Genomic DNA, 24,879 nt, shown 5'->3' with positions numbered 1-24,879 from the left:
AAAAAAAAAAAAAAAAGACAGTGACAGGCCGGGCGTGGTGGCTCACACCTGTAATCCTAGCAGTATGGGATGCAGAGGCAGGAGGATCACTTGAGGAGAGGAGCTCGAGACCCTGTCTCTACTAAAAGTAGAAAAAAAATTAGCTGGACAACTAAAAATAGAAAAAAAAAAATTAGCTGGGCGTGGTGGTACATGTCTGTAGTCCCAGCTACTTGGGAGGCTGAGGCAGGAGGATCACTTGAGCCCAGGAGTTTGAGGTTGCTGTGAGCTAGGCTGTCGTCACAGCACTCTAGTCTGGGCAACAGAGTGAGACTCTGTCTCAAAAAAAAAAAAATAAGCAGCAATTTAAAAGAATGAGATAGAACTGACATTGAAAGATCTTCCATATATAATGTTAGGAGAAACAACTGATCCTGTTTAAATATACCTATCCTTATTTAAATATTAATATATGTATATGTACATGTATACATACATAATAAGCTTTTATCAGTGGTCACATTTTGGGAGGGGACTGGTATTGGCCCTTGGTGAAGTGACGCTTTCACTTTCTAGATGTATTTTTCTGTGTGATTTGAAGATTTTACGATGAGCCTACATTATTTTTGTAATTTAAAAACCAATTTCAAAAGGGAAAAAGTAATACAGATTGGTAGGTGAATATAAAAGGATAAAAAGAAGACAAATCAGGTGTAATCCCATCATTAAGAGAAAACCTCTGTCAACATTGTCACTGTTTTTTTTTTTTTGAGACAGAGTCTCACTGTGTTGCCCGGGCTAGAGTGCCGTGGCGTCAGCCTAGCTCACAGCAACCTCCAACTCCTGGGCTCAAGCGATCCTCCTGCCTCAGCCTCCTGAGTAGCTGGGACTACAGGTGTGCACCACGACACTGGCTCATTTTTTCTGTTTTTGGTAGAGACAGGGTCTCACTCTTGCTCAGGCTGGTCTCAAACTCCTGAACTCAAGTGATCCTCCCTCCTCGGCCTCCCAGAGTGCTAGGATTACAGGTGTGAGCCACAGCGCCCAGTCTCAACATTTTTAAATGAAATCTTTTCAGCTTCTTTTCTTTGTACAGCTAATTTTTAACCTAGTTGAGATACAAACTAAATAGCATTCAAATTTTACTTATCCTTCTGTCTTCACTTTAATATTCTACTCAAAAATATTATCTAGTCTGGAATTCTCCCTCTTCCACTGAAGTCACAGTCTTCATTCAGGCTCTGCCTCTGGGTAAAAGTCAATGCCACGTCACTCCAGAAGGACTCTTTTCTGCTGATCATTAGCCTTGAAACTCCTGATCCTAATCTCAAGGCAAAGGACTGGCCCAGCTGGAGCCACTACCGCCTGTTGCTGTGAGTTTCAATCTGCTTTCTGGCATGTGGGACGCTCTCATGTCACCCCACGGTGTAGGGCTGAGAATCTCCTGACTATGGCTGACCTTGATTGTTGAAAAGAACTACTCAAAACACAATAACAGTTCATAAAAGCTATCCCCAAGGTGAGGCTCAGCACTGCTTAGGCCAGGAATCAGGATACCCCCTCCCCCAACTCTGCCCAACCTCCCTCCCACCCCGCAGCGCCCCACAGACTGAACTTTGCTCCCTCCATTCGTGTTGCAAGGCAATTCTGTTACTGTGTTTATTGCAGTATACCTTACACATGAGCCTAGTCCAATAGGGAGTGTTGACACCAACGTCACATCCACACTTGCGGTTTAGAGAGGAGCCTTGAACAACGCCTCTTTAGACCTGAACAGTGACTGGCAGGAGCAGGCAGAGACTGCTGAAAAGTACTTCGCAGCATTCTCCTGGGTTCCAGCCATGCTTGCGCAGAACACAGCCAGCGCTGGGTGTGTGGAACCGGCAAGTAGGTGACAGGGCATCCAGGGATGGAGCCACCAGTTGGATTAGCATCGGAATTTAATTCAATTGTGTTCTTGTGCAGTATAGGATAAGAATCTGTGGATAAACTTATAAACAGTTAGTGTACAAGAGTGAAGAAGGAGACAGAGAAACAGATTACAAACTGAAAAAGAAATTACCAAGATTGCAAAATGTTTTCAAATCCATAAATAGGCCAGGCGCGGTGGCTCATTCCTATAATCCTAGCACTTTGGGAGGCTGTGGCCAAGGCCGGAAGATCGCTTTAGGTAAGGAGTTTGAGACCAGCCTGAGCAAGAGCGAGACCCCGTCTCTACTAAAAAATAGAAAGAAATTAGCTGGACAACTAAAAACATATATAGAAAAAATTAGCTGGGTATGGTGGCGCATGCCGGTAGTCCCAGCTACTCGGGAGGCTGAGGCAGGAGGATTGCTTGAGCCCAGGAGTTTGAGGTTGCTATGAGGTAGGCTGACGCCATGGCACTCTAGTCTGGGCAACAGAGCGAGACTGTCTCAAAAAAAAAAAAAAAATCTATAAGTAAAATGGACCTGTGCCCCCCAATCTATACCCTAAAATTGTTTTGGTCATGAAACAGGGTCTCACTCAGGTGCCCAGGCAGTAGTGCAGTGGCATGATCACAGCTCAATTGAAACCTCCAACTCCCCAGGCACACGCAATCCTCCTGCCTCAGACTCCTGAGTAGCTGGAACTATGGGCACATGCCACCACACCCAGCTAACTTTTTTATTTATTTATGGAGAGGAGGTCTCACTGTGTTGCCCAGACTGGTCTCAAATTCCTGGTCTCATGGATCCTCCTGCCTGGGCCTCCCAAAGTGCTAGCATTATAGGTATGAGCCACAGCACTTGGCCCCTAAAAGGTTTTACAAGTTCCTTTAGCAAGCAGACTTGTTCTTGTTGATCTATAAATGAAAACTATAGCAGTAATATTTATCTTTGGAATGACCAAGGTCTCCATTAGTGAGGCCAGGGACCTGCCACCTCTTTACATCCTCAGCACTTCTACCATAGTGAGGCTACAGGTAATTGTGGTCGATGGCAAGGGTATTAAGTTTCTGTGGTGGAATCTGATGATTCCCACCTTCCCACCAAGGAAGTAGAGAAAAGGCACAAATAATCCACAATAACTGGCTCCATGAATATATTTGGTTTTGAAGTGCATTGTGATAATGTTATGGTAAATTAACCTTTATATTCACTTTTTAGTGAAAAAGTAGCTCTTGAGCATGAATTAATTAGTTAATACAGGAATCTGTCCTTACACTAAGGAAACTGCAGGTGTCCTTGGAGAATCCTTCCATCAGAAACTTCCTGTCACTGCCCTCCTGGGGCATGACAGAAGGTGGCCAATCAAATGCTCTCTCCTAGGGCTTTGATAGTTGAACAAACTGAGAGGAAGGACATGGCCTTTGGTCTCAGTGGGCTATGTCAGTAGTGACATAAAGATCAAAAGGAACTTATTGTCCAAATGGTAGACTCAAAAAAGGACACTGGAATTCAATTTCTTCATTAGATTATTCATTTAACCAACATTTAGTGGGCATCCAATGTGTACCAGGCACTGTACTGGATGCTTACATATATTTATTTTATTTAACAGATGAGGACAAATTCAAAAATTTTCAAGAAACTTGCTCAAGGTCACACAGCCAGACCAGGAGGGCTAGGATTCAATCCCTGACCCTAATTCTAGTGCTTTATTTACTATTCTGCAGGTGACTCTAAGACTTGCCCACACCCGGTTTCAGGGATAATTTTTAAAGAAAGAAAAGAAAAGCCAGCCTGAGCAAGAGCGAGACCCCGTCTCTACCAAAAAAATAGAAAGAAATTAACTGGACAACTAAAAATATATAGAAAAAATTAGCCGGGCATGGTGGTGCATGCCTGTAGTCCCAGCTACTCGGGAGGCTGAGGCAGGAGGATCGCTTGAGCCCAGGAGTTTGAGGTTGCTGCGAGGGAGGCTGATGCCACGGCACTCTAGCCCGGGCAACAGAATGAGACCATGTCTCAAAAAAAAAAAAGAAAAGATTCTTTTTAACATATGAGGTCAACTTAAAATGTAGAACTAACCTTACTTCAACTAAGTCAGTATTAAATCTTCTTTACGGTTCCCAAGAACACATTGCTAGTGGGGGAGGAGACTGGCAAGGAGGGAGACTCCGCCACGAGACTGGGTGGGGATACGCACACCAACACCAGCACACACACAGTACAGTTACCCCTGGATCTAAGGGCTGAGCCACAAACAGCCAATAGAAAGCTGATGGCTTGGAATGAGTAAGATAAATCAGACTCTTGACTGAAAGTGAAAGAAACCCAACTCAACTAGCTTAGACAAACCAGAGAAAGAGCCTCAAGGACTGGCTGTCTCTCCTCTTCTCTCTTTTGTCTGTGCATCTCTCTGTGTGTCGACTCCACTCTCTCAGACAAGTTTCTACAAGTGAATGGAAGAACAGCTGTTGGCAGTTTTCAGACCACATCTCCCAGCTACCCCACCCAAGAACTACACTCTTTCCCTAAGCACCAATTCAAACATCCTGTTGCAGGACTGGGGGGCTAGGGAGCAGGAAGAGGCGAGGCAGTCAGTGGCTTTGAAAATCCAGAAGAAATGGAAAGATATGAACCTACAACGAAAACATTAAATGTCCTCTACATGGAATCGTAATGCTAATTGGTTTCTGTTCTTTCCGGTTGTAAATGCATCATTGTGTCCATAAATTCAGGAAAGATGTGGATGAAACAGGTTAATGAGCTCAATTGTATCCCTCATCTAGATAAACCGCATCATTATTTTCATTTATGGGTATATTTTGTTAATTAGCTTTTATGCCTATTAGCTTTTGATGGACAATGACACATGGAAATTTGAGCATGCTGATCATCTTTGATAGCTATCCTACATTTTTCTGTAGTTCTACATTGACTCTTACCTTCTATTTCTGTTAAGTGGTCCATTAACAAGAATAATTCCAAAGACTTAAATATAATATTTCAGAATTGATTAAGCATTATATACCCCAGTACATAGATTCAAACCAGTGTTTGCTTGGAAAAGAATTTATTAGAGGGCACTGTGGCTCGCACCTGTAATCCCAGCACTTTGAGAGGCCAAGGCGGGAGGATTGTTTGAGCTCAGGTGTTCAAGGATGCAGTGAGCTATGATAGCACCACTGCACTCCAGACTGGGCAACAGGGTGAGACCCCATCTCGGAAAAAAAACAAAAAATTCATTAGAGCCCTAGATTTGCATTGTTTCCCTCTCACTTGCATAGAAAAACAGAAAAGTCCCAATCCACAGGGGCTGGATTACCTCCCTGCCTTCCCATACACTGTGTGACCTTGGACAGGTCCTTTTGTCATTTAAATTTCAGTTTCATTCTCTGTGAAATGGATAATGTTATCCACTTAACAGAGTTATTGGGAGGCTTAGAGATAACAAATGCTTAGCACAGGGTATGGGAGGCCCAATAAATGGTGCTTATTGATTTTGGACAAAGCCATTCTCCTACAGATGCCCTGAGACATCTGTATCCAGGTTGGGAGGACTCAGAAATCCTCCACTACAGGGCCGGGTGTGGTGGCTCACACCTGTAATCCTAGCACTCTGGGAGGTCGAGGCAGGTGGATCACTTGAGCTCAGGAGTTCCAGACCAGCCTGAGCAAAGCAAGACCCTGTCTCTTCTCAAAAAAATAGAAAGAAATTAGCTGGACGACTAAAAATACATAGAAAAAATTAGCTGGGCATGGTGGCACATGCCTGTAGTCCCAGCTACTCGGGAGGCTGAGGCAGAAGAATTGCTTGAGCCCAGGAGTTTGAGGTTGCTGTGAGCTAGGCTGACACCATGGCACTCTAGCCCAGGCAACAGAGTGAGACTCTGTCTCAAAAAAAAAAAAGAAAGAAAGAAATCCTCCACTATATGCTCACCTGCCCAAGGTACACAGAAAGCAATTAATGACCAGTTTACAGGGGTCTTCCCTCTCTGAGGCCAAATTGCTCTGCACACATACCATCCATTTGATCTTATTGCACTGCCTTGCAACATGTCTTGTATTAACTCAGACTACTATTATTAATAACTCACATATTGTTCAATGTTTCACCGTCAGTTGCCAAATTGACCTCATTTCCTGCCAAGCTAACCTCATTTCCGTTTCTGATAGGGTTACTAAACTGGTTGGCTTCCGAGAATACTGCAGACACAGTGCATCTGGCTTCTGCAAGAGGGTTGATAAGGTCCCGTGGTTTCTCTGTGGCCAGGAGGAAAAGCGCGAGACAGAGAAGTTAACAGGACCCATAACTAGCCAAACAATTGCTCCTGAAACCCTCTGATTAGACCAAGAAGTTTGGTTGTGGGAAGTGGATAAGTGAAGGCAGGTTAACCTGGGAACAAGAACAGATACGGTCATGAAAAGTATCCTCCAAGATCTAGAGTAGAGAGCCCATTGAGTCGTTCATTTAGCAAATATTTATTGAGGCCTACGTAGAATGTTCAGGGCACTGTATAAGGCTCCAGGGATAGAAGAGAATAAAACATACAAGATTTCTGCATTTTTGGAGCTTACTTCCTAGTGTGGGGAGAGAGACAGTAACACACAAATCATCTAGAAAATTTGTAAAACTGGTAAGTGTTACTAGAAAATAGTGTGACTCGGGGCAGTGGCAGGGTGCTCCTCTAGGTAGGGTAGCCTAGTGAGTCCACATGGAGCTGAGATCTAAACGATGAGTAGCTGGCTATGAGAACTTCTGAGGCCAAAGGAGTCAAGACAGAGAGAACAACAAATGCACCAGCCCTGAAGTGAGAATGCACTTGGTGTATTGAGGTCTAGAAAGAAAAGCAGGTCCTAGTAACTGAAATAAAGTGATTTGGGTACCGAGGGGCAAGGAGAGGACCCTCAGAATGTTTCTAGCTCTTCACGTGTGAAGAGCTTCTCACATGGTGTCCTCCAAGGGGTTCCACATGGCCCCAGTTCTTGATCCCCTGAGCCCTCATATCAGCAGAAGTAGGGGCAGCCTGAGCCCCACCCCACCACCACCATCACTTGAGGCTGCAAAAAGCTTCGTCTGCTTACCCCAGGCTTCCATGGACATATAATATTCTGTGTGTTCCATAATGTGAAAGGTTGGTTTCCTGCTGGTGAATGTTTTTGCAGATCATGTTAAAGACTAAATATTTAACTCCTGTGTAGTTTCAAAGGGCAAAATCAGAACCAATGCCTAAAAAATATAGAGAAATAGATGTACTTCAAAATAAGAATGAACTTGAAAAACTATCAGAACCATCCAATGATGGGGTGGGTTGCTTCAAAAAATAAGCTGGTAGGAGGAAGAAAATATACATATTGTGTAGGAAGACTCAATATTATAAAGATGTCAATAAATTAATCTATAAATTTGAGACAATCAGGATTAAAACATTGAATTTTTTTAACTAGACAATTTAAAAATTTATATTCTAAGAATATCTGAGAGGATTCTGAAAAATAACTCTTAAAAAAGGGGGAGACAACCTCTTCTAGGTATTAAGTATATTAAACATAGAATAATTATTATAAAACAGTAGGGTATAGGACATGATCAGGCAGATATATCAATGAAACAAAATTAAAAGTCCAAAAATATATATATGTACATATAACATACATAAAATTTTATATATAAATTATTTATATACATAAATTTAGTTTATTATAAAGGTGGTATTTTAAACCAGTTGGAAAAGATAGATTATTCAATTAAAGGTGTTGAGGAAACTGGAGAGCCATCTGGAAAAAAAATAAAATTAGATCACTACCTCACACTTTATAGCAAAATAAATTCCAGATAGAGGAAAGATTGAAATGTGAAAAGTAAAAGCACAAAAGTACTAAAGAAAACATTGGAGAATTTTTGTATATATACAATCTTGCTGTGGACAAGCTTTATTCAGTATGGTAAAACAAACATACAAATAAATTTAAAAAAACAAGAAGCTATAAAAAAAAATACTAATAAATTCAACAGTTAAAAAAAAAGTAATTCCCAGGCTGGCCCAGTGGCTCACGCCTGTAATCCTACCACTCTGGGAGGCTGAGGTGGGAGGATTGCTTGAGCTCAGGAGTTCGAGACCAGACTGAGCAAGAGCGAGACCCCGTCTCTACTAAAAATAGAAGAAATTAGCCACAAGTGGTGGTAAGCGCCTGTGGTCCCAGCTATTTGGGAGGCTAAGGCAGGAGGATGGCTTGAGCCCAGGAGTTGGAGGTTGCTGTGAGCTAGGCTGACGCCATGGCACTCCACTCGGTAATGGAGTGAGACTCTGTCTCAAAAAAAAAATAATAATGATAATAATAATTCCTGCATGGAGAAAAATATCATAAACAAAGTCATAAGAAAAGTAATAAACTGGAAAAAATTTTCAATTTAAATTGAGCTAAATAAAATAAATATATTAAAAGTCTAGGTATTGACAAGAAAAGTAACAAATAGAAAAATAAGTCATAAAAAAATAAAAAAAGGTAAAGGATATGAACAGACAGCATACATAAAAATAAACATGAATGGCCCTCGTATATATGAAAGGATGTTCAACTTCATTCATAATAAAAGTGCAAATGATATGAGCTAGGGGTAACTATTTTTGACCTACCAAATTGGCAAAGGTTAAAAAAAAGTCATTGGCTGGGTGCGGTAGCTCACACCTGTAATCTCAGCACTTTGGGAGGTTTAGGAAGGAGGATTCCTTGAGGCCGGGAGTTTGAGGCCAGCCCAGACAATATGGTAAGACCCACCCCCTTCCCACCCATGTTTCTACAAAAAATATATTTTTTTAAATTAGATAGGTGTGGTGGTGCCTGCCTATAGTCCCAGCTACTCCAGAGGCTAAGGGGTGAGAGGATTGCTTGAGCCCAGGAGCTGAAGCCAGCAGTGAGCTATGATCATGCCACTGCACTCCACCCTGGGTGGAGTGTAAATTGGTACAACATCTATGGAGAGCAGTTGGCAATGTCTATCAAAATAACAAATGAATATGCCCTTTGATCCAGCAATTGCTTTTAGGTAGTTACCCTACCGGTTTGCATTACACACATGAAGAAAATTATGTATAGTTAAAGTTATTAATTGTAGCCTTGTTTGTAATATCAAAAAGTTGGAAACATCAAAATATTCATATATAGGAGATTGATTTAATAAAGTGTGACATATTTATACAATGAAATGCTATGCACCTGTTGAAAGGAATAAAGCAACTCTACGTAATGTTATGAAATTATGTCTAAGATATATTATTAAAGGGAAATATTGTATATGGTGCATGAATACTTGTGTTAAAAAAAAGAATATTAACTTTTAGGCTTCTAAATGTATAGACTATCTCTGGGAGGATACTCATGGAAGTAATAACAGCCAGGGAGGGGAACTAAGGGGCTAGTGGGACAGGGATGAGGATGAAAGAGACTTTCTCTTCATTGTATATTCTCTTATTCCATTTGATTTTACATTGCACACATGTTATTTAGTTTTAAAAATAGATTACAATTTAAAATGTGGGGTGAAAATGTTCACATATGTGTTTGTACAGTAAAGAAAACAGTTAGTCATCCTTCCATCCTATAACAGTCCTTAACAGATAATAGGGACGTAGAAGATTCAAGGTGACGTTTGACTTTTATACTCACTCTGCCATATTATTAAAAATGTGTCACATTAAGTATATGTTATTTTTCTAATTAAAAAGAAATCAATCATGGGTTCCTTACCAGAGAACTATTGGTACAGAGCTGAAAGGACTATTTGCAGAGTACCTTGTAGGGGGAGTTCCACCTTGGTAGGGAATTTCAGACCAGATCGGTCTCTAGGCAACCTTCAAAATAAAACATTCCTTGGTTCTATGATCCATAACTCTAGCTGGACTGGCCTTATATCTCCAACTGAATTATAAGCTCCTTAAGGACAGGGAGCCTGGATTTTGCTTTTAAAATAAATCTCACTCATCTTCTTGCACAAAAATACATACATTTGTCAAATAAAGTCTGTCACTTGAATGCGGGAACATCTGCTTTTTCACAGCCAACATAGTGTAGTCTCAGTGCCAGAGCTATAAGGTCACCTTTCGTATCACAGAGAGAAATGTAATACAATTTTCCCGGTAAAGAAGACTTAGTCAGCATATTTTGCCTTTGGTTTGGTAAAACAAGACTTTATTTGTACAAAGTCAGTGGACCAAGAAATGTTGGCCAGCACACTGCCATGATCCCAATTTACACAACACCAATAGCACAGATACAGGTCTATAGCCTGTGATCTTTCCCTGAGCACCTACATGGGTCTCTAAGTAATTATCGCTGATCCCTATGGCATAAATAAGAGCTACAACTACAAATATATGAAATGGTTTTGTGAGATGGAACTGGTCAAACAGATTTTTCTTTATTTTAAAAACAGGTCAGGCAAGGTGGCTCACACCTGTAATCCTAGCACTCTGTGAGGCCAAGGTGGGAGGATCGCTTGAGGTCAGGAGTTCAAGATGAGCCTGAGCAAGAGCGAGATCCTTTTCTACAAAAAATAGAGAAATTAGCCAGGTCCAGTGGTGCACACCTGTAGTCCCAGCTGCTTGAGAGGCTGAGGCAAGAAGATCGCTTGAGCCCAGGAATGTGAGGTTAATGTGAGCTATGATGATGCCATGGCACTCCATCCCAGGTGACAGAGAAGACCCTGTCTCCAAAAAAAAAGAATGCACTAATGTAAATTCATGCCCAAATGACTAGATGGATAAATTACTAGAAAATAAACGCACAAATGCATTCATTAATTCATGAATGAGACACTTTCTCATGGGGCAGACAGACACAGTAAGGGTCACGGATCTCGATCCTGCCCATAGTAACTGACCTAGAGAGCAGAAATGGACACGATGAGCCCAAGACTGGGGTCCTTCCTGTTGAAACTGAAATTGGCCCAACATCCTAGCCAGTGCCCAAGGGAGTGCCCAATCAAGCAGAGTGCATAGCACAGGGTCAGAACACACGCCCAGATGGGCCACTGCCAAGGAATCTTTTTTTTTTCTTTTAGCTTTTCTCAAGTGGGATGAGCTAGACCAAGGAAACTTTTATCCCACAGGGCCAAGATACAGAAAGCAATACCTATCTAATCCTCTGAATAAAAATATTTGGTTTCAATTGGGTGCAGCGGCTCACGCCTGTAATCCTAGCACTCTGGGAGGTGGAGGTGGGAGGATTGCTTGAGGTCAGGAGTTCGAGACCAGCCTGAGCAAGAGTGAGACCCTGTCTCTACTAAAAATAGAAAGAAATTGGCTGGATAACTAAAAATACATAGAAAAAATTAGCCGGGTATGGTGGCGCATGCCTGTAGTCCCAGCTACTCGGGAGGCTGAGGCAGGAGGATCCCTTAAGCCCAGGCATTTGAGGTTGCTGTGAGCTAGGCTGACACCATGGCACTCTAGCCTGGGCAACAGAGTGAGACTCTGTCTCAAAAAAAAAAAAGAACACAATCCAAAAACATTTCTTTAAACAGACTAGAGTGCCATGGTGTCAGCCTAGCTCACAGCAACCTCAAACTCCTGGGCTCAAGCAATCCTCCTGCCTCAGCCTCCTGAGTAGAGTAGCTGGGACTACAGACACATACCACCACACCTGGCTAATTTGTTTCTATTTTTAGTAGAGACGGGTCTCCCTTTTGCTCAGGCTGGTCTTGAACTCCTGACCTCAATTGATCCTTCCACCTTGGCCTCCTAGAGTGCTAGGCTTACAGGCATGAACCACCTCACCCCACTCCCCACACACAGACTTTAAATAGCAAGCCCCACTCCACCACTCCCCACACTCTAACCTCCCTTCCCTTTCTCTCCAGAGTGCATATTACATACTCATGTGTTGTGTACATTTCCTCCAAAAGAATCTAAGTGAAGCTGTCTCTAGTGATTTTGAATAATTCCTCACATGTAGTAGATACTCAAGAAAAGTGTTTAACTAATAAATTATAACAGTAAATATTAAAACAATGCAAAACAGACTAATAATGATTATGTTCTGGCATAGTCTTTTGACTATTGCATAGTCACTAAAAATGTAATTATGCTAAATATATCAACTTGAAAAATAAAGGAAGACCAGGTGTGGTGGCTCAAGTCTGTAATCCTAACACTTTGGGAGGCCAAGGTAGAAGGATCCCTTGAGGCCAGGATCATGAGCAAGAGTGAGACCCCCGTCTCCACAAAAAATAGAAAAATTATCTGGGCATGGTGGTGCACACCTGCAGTACCAGCTACTTAGGAGGCTGAGGCAGGAGGATTGCTTAAGCCTAGGAATTGAAGGTTGTAGTGAGCTATAATGATGCCACTGTGCTCTAGCCCGGAAGACAGAGCAAAACAAAAAAAAAAAAAAAAGGAAGGAAGAAAAGAAAAACATACATTGTTAAGGGGGAAAGCAAAATGCAAACTGGTATGGTAGACTGTTACAGTAAGGATCCCAATGGACAACACCTTCCTGTTTCTGGACTTTTTGAAGTCCCCTCCCACATTGACTCTGGGCTTGGTCGTGTGACTTGCTTTGGACAATGAGACATTTGCAAAGATGATGCAAGCAGCGGCTTGAAAAACGTTTGCACAGTGAGTCTTGGATTCTCTCTCCTGCTGTGTTTGGTACCCGGCTGCCCAGGTAACATGCTGGAAATACACCACCCAGCCCATAGCTAGCACTAACTACCAGACATATGACTGAGGCCATATTGTACTATCCAGCCCCATATTATACTATCCAGCACTGGAAGACCGTAGTGGCATGAATGACCCTAGGCGATAATGGCAAAAGAAATGCCCAATTGAGCTCGGCCCAAATGATGACTCACAGAATGGTGAGAAATTAAATGGTTAGAGTTTTAAGCACTAAGTTTTGGGGTAGTTTGATATAATTTTTAACTTAAAATAGGTGCACATATATAGAAGGAAAGCAGCAGTGCTGTTTACACAAGAAAGAATTCACAGCAACCCTGTGATGAAACTCAAAAGACCTTTTGACTAAGCAAGGCTTGTCATGGCCCCACCCACAGTACAGAGAAATATATCCTAGAGAAGTTACTTAAACAACAAGAAAAATAACCACACGAATACATAGTTTCTATTTGGAATGGCAAAAACATTTTGGAAATAGTGAAGTGTTCTACAATATGTGGATGTAATCAATGCCATTGAATTGTACATTTTAAAATGGTACATATTACCACAATTTCAACAAAAGGCAGGCCAGGCACAGTGGCTCACGTCTAGCATTCTGGGAGGTTGAGGTGGGAGGATCGCTCAGGAGTCTGAGATTGCTGTGAGCTAGGCTGACACCAGGGCACTCTAGCCCGGGCGACAGAGCAAGACTCTGTCTCAAAAATATATACATACATACGTACACATACATACAAACAAAAATAGAGAAACACAAAATCATATAATCAAAGTCACCTAGCACAAACTTCTTCCCAAAGATGGAACTCTTTCTCTAACACGCTGTAAAAATAGCTCCTCAGCACCATGAACTAATAAGCTTGCACAGTAGTCGATACCCGCTCTGGGTCATTTTCCGTGTTTCCAAGCAGAGATAGGCAGAGTGATGCAGCCAGACTCCGCCAACCTTTCAACGGCCCTTAATACCCGGACCGGGTGGTGGAGCACACCTTCCCTGGGGAAGCAGCCCCGGGCCGACCAGGTCCCCACCCTCCTCTCCCATGAGGCACCTGGGCACGCTCTGCACTTACAGCCTCGCCCATCACCAAGAATGGCCGTGAGTTTCCGAGCTCCCTTCCCTGTCTCCTGCAGTAAGACGGGACATTCACAATCCTAATCTGGTACTTAGCCCTGTGGCTTCCTTCTGTGCCAACCCTGGCTTTAGACAACCTCATGAAACCGTATGAAGGGCAGCGCGCCTGGCCGAAACCTCCGGGTGGGGGAAGGAGGAGGGGCTTAAAACTGCACTTTACGCCGAATCTCCGTGGGAGAGAGCCCTTCCTGCAGGGCTCCCCACTGGGTTGTCAGCAAACCCTCTCACGGGAAAGGTGTTTGCCTACCTAGTGGCTCTTTTATTCTAAACTTGGGTGCGCTGGGACTGACTCATCCCTCCCTTGCGGCGCCGATACTCAATCCCAGACTGGTTTGCAGCTTTCTCTCCTCTCCCGACTCTGCCCCCGCACGGTCCTTGCTGCCAATCTCAGGCTTCCCCAGTGCCGCAGTGCCCCAACTCAGCACTGACGGTTTTACTTTTCTGCTTCCCCATAGGAGCAAATATATTGGTTACTGATTTCCCAACTTTTCATCCTAGTGTGCTTTCTTTAACCCTTCTTTCTCAGAGCTGCTTTCCCGCTGCTCCTGGGGCCGGGTAATTACCCCTTCTAACTCAATTACGCGGCCTTATTTTTTCCCACTTCCTTTTTCCTTGCATTGTTATGCAAAGGGAAGGGAGGTTGCTGAATGCACTGGAAGAATTAGATTAGGTAGCAGGGTATCTCGGTGTTCTCTTCTGATCTGCCTGTGCTCTTGAGGTCTCACTTGCGATAAGACCCACACTGTATCTTCCCACCTGCAAATGAGCCAGCAGTGTGGTAGAAATCCGTGAGGGTGCCTTGGCTGTGGCGCTGAAGGGGAGCTTCTAGGAGAGTTCAAAGGCATCTTATTACTATGTACTGAGGTGAGCTGGAGATTCTGACATTACAGAATAACAAACTCAACAGAAGAAAACTCACAGGAAGAAAACAGTAGTGTTGGGAGGAAAAGCAATTTGGTTTAGGGAAATCAATGCTGAAAACATTTATATAAAATCTCTGTCCTGGAACTGTGCTCTCAAATGATAATTCTCATCCTTTTGGGGGAGCAGACACCCCTTTGAAAATCTGATAAAGGACATAGACTCCTACCACCAGGAAAATGCATATAAACATATAAAAGCGAACCTTAGGGGCTCATGCCTCCTTGAATTCTAGAGGCACAGGAAGGCATTACTAAGGGGCATGAGGAGCCCAGAGCTGTAGGCAGGCCTTTCCTTCTTTGTAAATCCCATCTAGAGTTCAGGGCAGTTCAGAGAAAGCATTCATTTGTTCATTCATTCAACAAGTAACTCTTTGAGAAACTTCCAAGTGTCAAGCCCCACGCTGGGCCACATTGTGAGGCAGAAGGAGGTGAATCAGACACAGTGCCTGCTCCTGGAACACTCACGCTCTGGTGGGGGAGACCGAGAGGGAACACACAATGAGTGTACAGTGATGGCAGAGGTAGCCCAGGGAACTGTGGAGGTCTGGGGGAGCAGGGCGAGGGCAGAACTATTTCCCACACTTCCCCCTTCCCTCAGCAATCAGTTCTTATACCTCTCTAGCAAAGTGGTTTTTAAAAAACGTTCAAGTATTCCCTGACTGGCTACTCTGGAGCTCTCCAGGTCAGAGCTCTTACCCCTGCTCTGGCCCCATCCAGCTTTCATACTTCCACTGGGAGGAAGCCTGTGTGTACTCTCCCAGCAGGCTCCTACGGTGCTGCCAAAGGTTTGGCAGCGAGACTGTGAAGCCAACCTGCCCCCTACCCCTTAGGGGCAGTTCTCCCTCCCCAGGCCAGCTTTTGAATACGTTACCAATCCCCCTGGCACGCCTCCTTTCTTTGCTTAAATCTTATTCATTTTAGTAGTTGAGCTGCAAGGAAACAAGGAGTATAGTTTTAAGGAAGTTACGGATTTGCAAGAAACCTGGAGAGTCCTGGTAGGAGCTGGTCTTTCTTCATAGGATCAGAAGCCTGGGGCCTGGCCTGGAGTGGCGGCTCACGCTTGTTAATCCCAGCACTCTGGGGGGCTGAGGCCTGAGGATCACTTGAGACCAGCCTGGACAAGAGTGAGACCCCTGTCTCTACTAAAAATAGAAAAAATTAGCCAAGCGTAGTGGCACAAGCCTGTAGTCCCAGCTACTCAGGAGGTTGAGGAAGGAGGATAAGTTTGAGGTTGCTATGAACTAGGCTGATGCCCAGGCGACAGAGTGAGACTCTGTCTCAAAAAAAAAAAAAAAAAAAAGAAGAAGCAGCCTGGAGCTACTAGGTTGGGCTTCCTAGTACCTCTTCCCTGACTTCTTCCTTCTTGGAGGCCTTAGGAAAAAGTCACCAGCTCTGAGCTCCAAGTTTGGGCATCAGCAATTCTTTCTGTAATCCCAGCAATTTGGAAGGCTGAGGTGCAAGAATTACCTGAGCCCGGGAGTTCGAGGTTATAGTGAGCCATGATTGCCCCACTGCACTCCATCTTGGGTGACAGAGTAAGACTCTCTCAGAACAAACAAACAAAAATCAAGAGTCCTACCCAAAAGTTTCTCTGACTTGCATACCTAGAAGTCCTACTATAGTGTACATTATTTCACCTCCAGGTGAGCTCTTCACTATTCCAAGGTGTGGGGAACTGGAGAGGGTTTGGGGTTTTTTGGGTTTTGGTTTCCTTTTCTGAATGTTGGGGTCTTCTCTGCTATGAGTTCCTTGAAGGAAGAAACTGTTCTTCATCTCTGTTGTCCTAGCTCCTACCACAGGATCTAACATACACCAGCTGTGCTGGGACTGTTGAACTGAACACATATTAATTTACCCTTTAATTCATTCATCTTGACAGTTCAGCCCCTCATATCTAAGCCATGACCAACTTTTAGCAGCTCTACCAAAATTCTTCTTAAATTTTCTTCTCTTCATCTCTATTGCCACAACTACTACCCTCATCCAAGCCACTCTAGCTAGATTTTTTTTTTTAAAGGCTGGTCAAGTGAAGTAGTGGGAGTGGAGAAGGAACAAAGGAATCTGTAACTGGTTGTGATCAATTAGTTGTAAACCACTGCACTTGGACCCAAGATATTTCTCTAGCTAGGAATATATCTTAGCTTCCCTGCTTTCTCTATAAACTTCCCTCACCTTTCTCCACATAGTTGATACGTTGATATGAGAGAGAGAGAAAGAAACTGACCAACCTCATAAATCTGGAATCCTTGAAACCTGGCATATTCCAAAAAATTTCCCATTTATGGAAAAGGTGGGCCTATGACCCCACAAATACATTAATACATTTCTGTTCTTTTTTAAAAAAGAAATTAGAGGTAGGGCACTGTGGCTTATGCCTGTACTCCTAGCACTTTGGGAGGCCAAGGCAGGAGGATTGCTTGAGACCAGGAGTTCATGACCAGCCTGAGCAACATGAGACCCCATCTTCACAAAATATAAAGGAGTTAGGAGGGCATGGTGCTGTGCATCTGTAGTCCCAGCTATTGGGGAGGCTAAGGTAGGAGAAAGGCCTGAGCCCAGGAATTTGAGGTTGCAGTGAGCTACGATGACACCACTGCACTCTAGCCCAGGTAACAGATTTGAGACCCTGTCTCAATGAAAAAAAAAAAAAAAAGAAGAAGAAATTAATTGGTTCTCTACCTTTCCTTTCACACCTTTCACACTTACAGTCAGTTGTGAATAACAGAAAACCACCTAAAACCAGTGTAAAGGAAGACTGGAGTTATTAGCTCAAACAATTGTTAAGTGTTGCAGATATACTAGCTTTAGGTGTATCTGAACCCTGAGTTTCAAATGATACATTTTCTCTCTCTCTCTCTCTCTCTCTCTCTCTCTCTCGTCCCTCTCTTGCTCCTGATCTTAGCTCTCCTTTTCTCTGTATTTTGGTTTCATCGTTTTCACCTGCTCTCTCCACATAATGAAAGAAAGCTCTAGCTTTACTTCATCTTACATCTGCATTCCCGGAGAAAAAGACATACTTACCATGTATCACTTATAAAGATGACTGTGATCCATCCAACTGAGGTCACCTGCCCAATCCCTGAACCAATCCTCACTGTCGCCAGGGAAATAAGAGATACCTGATTGGCCGTCCTGCTCCACCACCCATCCCTGTGAGGTAGGGCTGGCACCCTCACATAAGTAGTCCCACCAAGTCCATGTGCAGTAGGGAATGGGGGTTTCCAAAGGAAAAGTGGGGATGGAAACAACAGAGGTCCTCACCTTTTTGCAAGGTGGGGCAGAGGGTCTCACACATACTGCTCTTTGCCTCTGTTTATGCACAGTCCACTTTCCTTTGCCTGTAATTCTCTCCTTACGCCCTGGCCTCTCTTATGTGGTTAACTCCTCCTTGGTCTTCGGGTCTTAGCTAAATGTCGGTTACTCCAAGATGCTTCCCCTGACCCCACACACTAAATTATACCTATCTGACTGGCACTCTTAAAGCAATTTTGTAATTTAAAATAGTTTTTGATTTAATTTAGTATTGCTTGAAAGTCTGTCCCTAGGCTGTACATTTCACCAGGGCAAGGATCCCAATTTTAGTCATTTTTGCTCTCACAGTTCACTCACACATGTATTCACTCCCTCATTTATTCAGAAAACAAGAGGTGATACGTACTAAGGATGCAGGTAAATAAGATGTATGTGTTCCTGTGGTGGCTCATGCCTGTAATTCCAGCACTTTGGGAGGCTGAGGCAGGAGGGCTGCTTGAGGCCAGGAGGTTGAGACCAGCCTGGGCAACATAGCCAGACCCCGTCTCTACAAAAAATAAAGAAATTAGGCAGGCATTGTGGTGCCTACCTATAGTGTAGCCCTAGCTACTCGGGAGGCTGAGGCAGGAGGATCACTTGAGCCCAGGAGTTTGAGGTTGCAGTGAGCAATGATGACACCACTGCACTCCAGCCCAGGAGACAAAGCTAGATCCTGTCTCAAAAAAAAAAAAAAAGTGCTCACTTCGGCAGCACATATACTAAACTTGGAACAATACAGAGAAGATTAGCATGACCCCTGTGCAAGGATGACACACAAATTCGTGAGGCGTTCCATATTTTAAAAATTTCTTTAAAAAAAAAAAGATATATGTGTTCCTGTACTCAAGAAGCTCAAGATCCTATGGTACTAGCTTCTGCATATGTATCAGGCCTGTGTTTTTTCAAATTGCAGGACTCAATGGGTGGTGAAATTAACTTCGTAGCTTATAATAGAATTATTAAAATGTGAAATAGAATAGAATAGAACATAGAAATAAATTAGACAACATCAGAGTGCATCACACATAATAAGGGTTTTATTTCATTAAATTCTTATTTCAGCATATAGTATTATAAATACAAATACACACACCCCATGTACTTGGTTACAACATAAAATGCATTTCTTACAGGGAGTTGGGTCAAAAAATGTTTAAGAAACCCTGCATTAAGCTTTGTCTGGACAGAAGTGTGGTTAAGATGGTATCTGTCCAGTTCAAAGCTACCCAGAGCTCTAGATATTGAGTCATGTTATCACTGGAAAATAACACCTGGGAAGCTCATTCAAAGAACCAGAGTGGAAGTGCAGACACAATTTCAGGATGCTGTTGCAGGGTGAACTCTGGATTTCTGTGCTTTGGTTGGCTTGTATTACATCCTCAAGGCCATTTAATTATATGTGCAGTCAGGTGTGTTTTCCCTCTCTTTTTTTTTCTTTTAAATAACAAATGACTTAATCATTTTTAAAGTTGAATACAAATTTAAAAAATTTCTTTTGCTGCTGTGTACAGTTAGGCCCTGAATCGCATATTTCTAGTAAACACTGCATGGACTAAAATATTGGAGGGAGGGTAGGAGGCAGCATGATGTGAAAGGAACAGGGACTATTGTCCTAAAAGATGGGATTTGAATCCGTGTTTTAGCATTTGCTGGCTATTTGGATTTAGGTAAGGGACCTGATACACATTTGCTGAAGGCTAAGTCAGAGCAAGGCCCTGTGTCAACTGTGGGAGGTATAAAAATAAACACTATATCTACACCCTGTCCTAGTAGTTTACGACCTGGTAGGAGAGACGAGTATATAAATAAACAGTCAAAATATAAGCCCTAGAGGCTAAGGTAGCTTATCAGTGATAACATCACTGATATATTTTTAAATCAGTCATTCGTTACATCAAAAAATATACATTGAGGATTATCTAGGTGGCAGATCCTGTGTTGGGCATGCAAAGATAAATAAGACATCATCCTTGTCTTGAAGGCATTCAGTCTGATGGAGTTTTTGATCTCAGGGATATGAACAGTGTTCTGTAAGAGTCAGGACCATTTATTAAGGGATGAGGCAGATCTGGGTTTCAATTTCAGATATACCACACCCAAGCTCTACAACCTTGACCAAGTTGTTAACCCCTCTGAGCTTCAGTTTCCTCATCTGGAAAATGCACATAATAATGGCATGTACTTTTTATGCTATTAGGAAGATTAAATGAACAAATTCAGGTACTTAGCCTGGTGCTGACAGATAGTAGAGAAGCACTCAATGTTTTCTTTTCTTTTCTTTTCTTTTCTTTTCTCTTTTCTTTTCTTTTCAGACAGAGTCTCACTGTGTTGCTCAGGCTAGAGTGCCATGGCGTCAGCCTAACTCACAACAACCTCAAACTCCTGGGCTCAGGCGATCTTCCTGCCTTAGCCTCCCGAGTAGCTGGGACTGCAGACATGCACCACCACGACCGGCTAATTTTTTCTATTTTTAGTAGAGGCGGGGCCTCACCCTTGCTCAGGCTGGTCTCAAACTCCTGACTTCAAGGGATCCTCTGGCCTCAGCCTCCCAGAGTGCTAGGATTACAGGTATGAGCCACCTTGCCCTGGCCACAGTATAAGACCCTATCTCTATTACAAAAGAAACCCAAAACAATGCTGCAAATTAGATCCAGTTTTGAAAAACTAGGTATTGAAATTTATGAATGAATAATGTCAGTGAATGCAGATGAGATGTAATAATTATAGATGAAAGAAGTTCTTTCTGTTCAAATTTGGAAGTGTTTTAAGATTATCACCCTCAGTTTATGTGTTTTCTCTATGGAGTTTCTCTAATTTAGGTCTATATACTAGGTTTGCTGCAGTTGCAAACATCTCCTAAATCTCAGTGGTTTAACATGGCAAAGGCTTATTTCTAGTTCATGCAAAGTCTTTTGTCCTGGCAGCTCTCCGAGGTAGCTGTCTTTCACATGTTGGCTCAGTGATCCAAAGCACGCCTTGCTTGTGGCACCTTTATATCAGCATGTGGGAAAGAGAGGGCCTGAAGAAACACACCTCTTAAACACTTAAATGTTTCCACTGAGAGATAATAGCTGCCACTTCTGCTTCCTTTTTTTTTCTTTTTTTTTGAGACAGTGTCTCACTCTGTCCCCTGGGCTAGAGTGCAGTGCTGCCATCATATCATAGCTCGCAGCAACCTCAAACTCCTAGGCTGAAGTGATCCTTCTGGCCCAGCCTCCCAAGTAGCTGGGACTATAGGTGCATGCCCCAGTGCTGGGCTAATTTTTCTATTTTTTGTAGAGATGGGGTCTTGCTCTTGCTCAGACTGGTCTTGAATTCCTCAAGCAATCCTCCCCACTCAGCCTCCCAAAGTGCAAGGATTACAGGTGTGAGCCACTGTGCCTGGCTTACATTTTATTAGCCAAACCAAGCCTCATGTTTCTACCCAATTTTAAGTATTCTACCTAACTTCAAGGAAGCAGGGAGGTACAATCCTCCTAAGAGCTCCAGAGGGGAAGAGAACTGGAAATATTAGGGGTATAATGTCTACCCAAGGGTCTCATACTATGCTTTCTGTACTCCAGCCACACTGGCCTTTTTTGGACTTTTTAGAAGGACATGTTCCTTCCTGCCACAGGACACTTGCCTAGGCTGTTCTCTCTGATTACAACACTTTTTGCTCCGCTCTTTGCCTGGTTGAAGTCTATTCTTCCTTCAGACTGTGGCTGGTTGTCCCTTCCTTAGGGAAACCTTTGCTTTCCCCTCTAAGTCAAATCCCTTTATTACTATTTGCTTTCACAACATCAGGCGCCCCCACTTTGTGGCACTTAGCTGTAATTTGCAGATAATCATGTGCTGACTTCATTAATGACTGTTTCTTGCTCTGCAGCATAAGCTGCAGGCATTGTGTTGTTTTGTTCACCCCATATCTCTGTCACCTATCCCAGTCCTGGGACTGTTGCTGAGTGAATGAAAAAGTGAATATTCTCAAAAGTCAGGGAACTTTTTTTTGTTTTGTTTTTTTGAGACAAAGTCTCCTTCTGTTGCCCAGGCTGGAGGGCAGTGGTGTGATCATAGCTCACTGCAGCCTCAAACTTCGGGGCTCAAGCAATCCTCCTGCCTCAGCCTCCTGAGTAGCTAGGACTACAGGTTTGTGCCAGCATACCCAGCTATTTTTTTAAAGTTTTTTTTTTTTTAGAGATAGGGTCTTGCTATGTTGCCCAGGCTGGTCTCAAACTCTTGGCCTCAAGTGATCCTCTGGCCTAGGCCTTCTAATGGGCTGGGATTAGAGGCATATACCACTGTACCTAGCCACAGGAAATGTTTTTTTTACCCTCCAAAGAATCTGTATATTATTGAGATCTGAGAAACACTAACTTGTATGAATTTTTGTTGGTAGTTATGAAGGAAACAATTAATAAATAGTTGCTGATTTCATTCTGAAAGTTTAGCCTGTAAGGAACATCCCTGAACCCTATGTATATGTAAGTCTTGATTGTGTAAGAGAAAACAAAATTTATCTGCCTCTTGATCAGTCTAGGGAACTGAAGACTAGGGAAGTCATTTCACATTTCACTCATGTCCCCACCCTTTCAGATTGAGCAATCCACGTTTTTGTTTTTGAGACCTATCCTGTACCTGCAAGCTTCCCTAATCATTTGCATAGGTATTTCAAGACTGCTCTAGACCTGTGAGCTCTGCTGGATTTAACTGTCACAACTGATGCAAAAAGCCAACTGCCTTATCTATCTACATTTTAAAGACTTGATTAAGGAGCAGCAGCAGTTAAAGTCAGTCAACTCTTTGGTTTGCTGTTTTCTTAAAGGAAAAAGTCTGCAATGGAGTGCATTTTTACCTAAAGTAATTCCCTTTGAAGTCAGGGCTTTGTTTTGCCAATATAAGGCATTGCGAGCTGCCAAGGAGACTCAGACATAGGCTCTCCGCTGAAAATTTAGTTATGAGTGATTCAGGGTGAAACTGCAAACGGGCCACTGGCATTAGAGTTTGAACATTTCTACCTGCTGACTCTTGGTAGGTCAGAAAATTCTTGATTCAAGCTGTTCAAGGTAGCAGATTATGTAAAATGTTAATTTAATTACATTATCTTCCTTAAATATAAAAACAGGTTAAATTGTAGTCTAGGGTGGCCTGTCCACAACAACAAACAGGGCAGTGCCTTTGTTGATAAATAGCTCACATTCCACAAGGCAGAGTCACACCCAAACCCCTTGGGAACCAGGACTACAATCTTTGATCTAGCTAACTCCACATACCAAACCTAATTGGTTTTAAAAGTGTCTGATTTATTATTTTTTCAACATTCAACTTGTATTTCTTTCTTTTTTTCTCTTTTTATTTAGTAGAGACGGGGTCTCACTCCTGCTCAGGCTGGTCTCGAACTCCTGAGTTCAAGCAATCCTCCCGCCTCGGCCTCCCAGAGTGCTAGGATTCAACTTGTCTTTCTTTAGTGAATGACACCATTCTAGAGTCACAATAAGATCGAAGACTAATTGTACTTAAGATACAGTGTAGGCCAGATGCAGTGGCTCATACCTGTAATCCTAGCACTCTGGGAGGCCAAGGTGGGAGGATCACTTGAGGTCAGGAGTTTGAGATTGCTGTGAGCTACGCTGAAGCCACAGCACTGGCCTGGGCAACAGAGTGACTCAAAACAAACAAACAAACAAACAGTGTGAAGGCCTTCTCAATTTGCAAGGCTAGTCCCTAAGTCTACTTCCTGTCCTTCAAGTGCCCTCACTGCCACACTAGATCCCTCCTCACTTGGCTCCACCCCTTCATCTCTTGTTTTTTTGCCTCTCCTTCCTCAATGACAGTCATATCTCTCACTAAATTACAACCCTTCTATATGTTTTCTTTTGTGTGTGTGCGTGTGTGTGTGTGTGTGTGTGTGTGTCTGTGTATGTAGTAGTGAGCATGATAAAACTTTTAAATAGCACCGAGGTGGTGGTGTGTGCCTGCAGTCCCAGCTATTTGAGAGCTTGAGGCAAGAAGATTACTTGAGCCCAGGAGCTGGGGACCAGCTTAGGCAACATAAAAAAATTGTCTTAAAAAAAATTTTTTTTTTTTTCCAATAGGATTTAGAATTCTCCCTAGGTTTCTGTGCAGTCAATTCTTACTGTACATATCTGGCCTGGAAAGTAGTATCATTATTGTCTTAAAAAAAATTTTTTTTTTTTCAAATAGCATAGAAGAGACTAACCATAAAAGTTAGTTCTCCCTTCTACCCTTTTCCCAGCCTCTAATTCTTCTTCCAGGCAGCCACTGTTAGTTTCTTCTGTCTTTCTGATAATTATCTATGCATATTTAAGTGGTAGCATACTTTACTGTTCTGCATCTTGCGTATTTCATTAAACAATATTTTGGAGATTGTTCTAGACCAGTTCTTATAGAAATGCCTCATTCTTTTTAAAGTTTTATAATATCACATAATTCAGCTAAAATCTCTCTCTACTCTCTCTTGCTATATATAAAAATACATATTACATATTTGTGTATATGGTATATGTTTTATTAAATTTTCCTCCAATATCTTATACATCTCTTAGTTTGCCTTCCAGGAGAATACAGTGCCTGGTTTTCCTGTCCTAATGCCTGACATTCTCCTTTTTTTCAGAATGCCCTATTCCCTACAGCCTGCAGTCCTGCAAGCTGTGCATTGGTGTTTCTGAATTCTGGACACTTACCTGAAAATCATTGATAAAAATATATGTATTCAGACATCTTCATGAGTAGAAAAAAAAAAAGTAAAATATATGTAGACCAGGCTGGGCACGGTGGCTCATGCCTATGATCCTAGCACTCTCGGAGGCCAAGGCAGGAGGATTGCTTGAGCTCAGGAGTTTGAGACAAGCCTGAGCAAGAGTGAGACCCTGTATCTACTAAAAATAGAAAAATTAGCCGGGTGTCATGGCACATGCCTGTCATCACAGCTACTGGGGAGGCTGAGGCAGGAGGATCCCTGGAGCCCA

General features: G+C 42.7%; 1 pseudogene; it reads left to right on the top strand.

The window, feature by feature from the left end:
• LOC105825600 overlaps positions 1 to 24,598 on the top strand; it is a 47,783-nt pseudogene extending 23,185 nt beyond the window's left edge.
• Positions 24,599 to 24,879: the final 281 nt, after the last annotated feature.

The sequence above is a fragment of the Propithecus coquereli genome, unplaced genomic scaffold (genome assembly GCF_000956105.1).
Source record: "Propithecus coquereli isolate 6110/MARCELLA unplaced genomic scaffold, Pcoq_1.0 Scaffold12, whole genome shotgun sequence".
Taxonomy (NCBI): domain Eukaryota; kingdom Metazoa; phylum Chordata; class Mammalia; order Primates; family Indriidae; genus Propithecus; species Propithecus coquereli.
Note: the sequence above shows the minus strand (reverse complement) of the source record. Positions and strands in the feature narration are given on the sequence as shown.